General features: G+C 67.8%; 1 long non-coding RNA gene and 1 other non-coding gene across 2 annotated transcripts in view; both read right to left on the reverse strand.

The window, feature by feature from the left end:
- Nucleotides 1-935, reverse strand: part of LOC111824074 — a 5,261-nt gene extending 4,326 nt beyond the window's left edge. The window contains exon 1 of the ribosomal RNA XR_002827176.1: nucleotides 1-935. This exon is cut by the window's left edge and continues 4,326 nt beyond it. This is a non-coding gene — a ribosomal RNA (28S ribosomal RNA).
- LOC111824073 overlaps nucleotides 1-1,881 on the reverse strand; it is a 28,113-nt gene that overhangs the window by 16,328 nt on the left and 9,904 nt on the right. The window lies entirely within an intron of this gene.

Here is a 1,881-nt window from a genome sequence, read left to right on the forward strand (position 1 = left end):
GCGCTGGGAGGCCCTAGATGTTGTTATACCGCTCTCTTGAGGAAAAAGGGACATCCTCGCTCCGGGGGTGAGCTCCCGGGAGTGAGGCTATGTGACGACGTGTTCATGTCTCCCTCGGCCTCGGATTCGGGCGAGCGCTGCTCCCAGGGTGCTGTAACACTCGGAGAGAGTGGGCCCCCCGCCCCCGAGGGAGCGGGGCCCTCCCCCGAGCCACCTTCCCCGCCGGGCCTTCCCAGCCGTCCCGGAGCCGGTCGCGGCGCACCGCCTCGGTGGAAATGCGCCCGGCGGCGGCCGGTCGCCGGCCGGGGGTCGGTCCACCGCAGACCTCACCCCGGTTCTCACCGACTCCCCACGCACCCGGCCCCCGAAGGGACCGGGGGAAGGAGGACGGGTGGAGGGGTCGGGAGGAACGGGGCGCGGGAAAGATCCGCCAGGGCCGCCGGCACGGCCGGACCACGCCGCCGGGTTGAATCCTCCGGGCGGACTGCGCGGACCCCACCCGTTTACCTCTTAACGGTTTCACGCCCTCTTGAACTCTCTCTTCAAAGTTCTTTTCAACTTTCCCTTACGGTACTTGTTGGCTATCGGTCTCGTGCCGGTATTTAGCCTTAGATGGAGTTTACCACCCGCTTTGGGCTGCATTCCCAAGCAACCCGACTCCGGGAAGACCCGGGCCCGGCGCGCCGGGGGCCGCTACCGGCCTCACACCGTCCACGGGCTGGGCCTCGATCAGAAGGACTTGGGCCCCCCACGAGCGGCGCCGGGGAGTGGGTCTTCCGTACGCCACATTTCCCGCGCCCCACCGCGGGGCGGGGATTCGGCGCTGGGCTCTTCCCTGTTCACTCGCCGTTACTGAGGGAATCCTGGTTAGTTTCTTTTCCTCCGCTGACTAATATGCTTAAATTCAGCGGGTCGCCACGTCTGATCTGAGGTCGCGTCTCGGAAGGGGCGCGCGCACACGCGCGCCATGGAGAGAGAGGCCTTCCCCCGGCGAGGCCGGGGAGAGGAACCCTTACCCGCACGCACGCACGCACGCGGGACACCACGGCCGACACGTCCCGCCTCTCTCTCTGCCTTGCCACGGGGCGAGGCGAGGAGGCGGGCGGACGGACAGGAGCACGAGCCGGCGGGAGAACGGGCGGCCTTTTGCCGGGGGGAGCGGGGGTGAGTTTGGTGGTGGTCTGCGGGTGGGGGGGTGGACGCGGGGGCCACGACGACGACGACGACGACGACGCCGCCGCCGCCGCCCGCCGCCGCCCCACACGGCACACACACACACACACACACACACACCCGCCCGCCCGCGGGCACGGCAGCGCGCGACGCGGCGCGGCCACAGCCCGGGGGAAGGAGCGCGCGGCGGCGGAGGACACCGTGGCGTCCCGCGGGCCACCGCCGGGGCACGCATCCCCGGGGCGCGACCCCGCGCACGACTCGGCCTCGGCGCGAGCCACAGCCCCGGCAGGGCCGGGGCGGGGAAGGGGACCCCGTCTCCACGACGGGCCCCGCGACCCCAACCCTTTTTCCCGTTGGCCGCGTGCGGCGCGAGGAAGCTCCCAAGAGGTAAAACCGTGGCCTCGGGGCCTCTCCCGTCTCTCGCGGGGGGGTACAGACATCGGTCGTCTACACTTAGGGGGACGGAGGGCTCCGGAAATGGCCCTGCGAGGAAACCCCAGCCTATTTTCTTACTCAGGAGCGAAGTGATCCGTGAGTCACTTCTGTGGTCCGGTATTTGACCTTCCTGAAGATATAACCCCCAGAGGATTCCGTTGCCCCCTGCACAGTTGCAAATAATGATGAACATCGTGTACTGCACATCATCCTGGTTCTCTGATCTTATCTTAAATTATTGCGGTACTCACAACCCGAAATAAAACCTCT

The sequence above is a fragment of the Myotis lucifugus genome, unplaced genomic scaffold (assembly GCF_000147115.1).
Source record: "Myotis lucifugus unplaced genomic scaffold, Myoluc2.0 scaffold_877, whole genome shotgun sequence".
In the NCBI taxonomy this organism is placed as follows: domain Eukaryota; kingdom Metazoa; phylum Chordata; class Mammalia; order Chiroptera; family Vespertilionidae; genus Myotis; species Myotis lucifugus.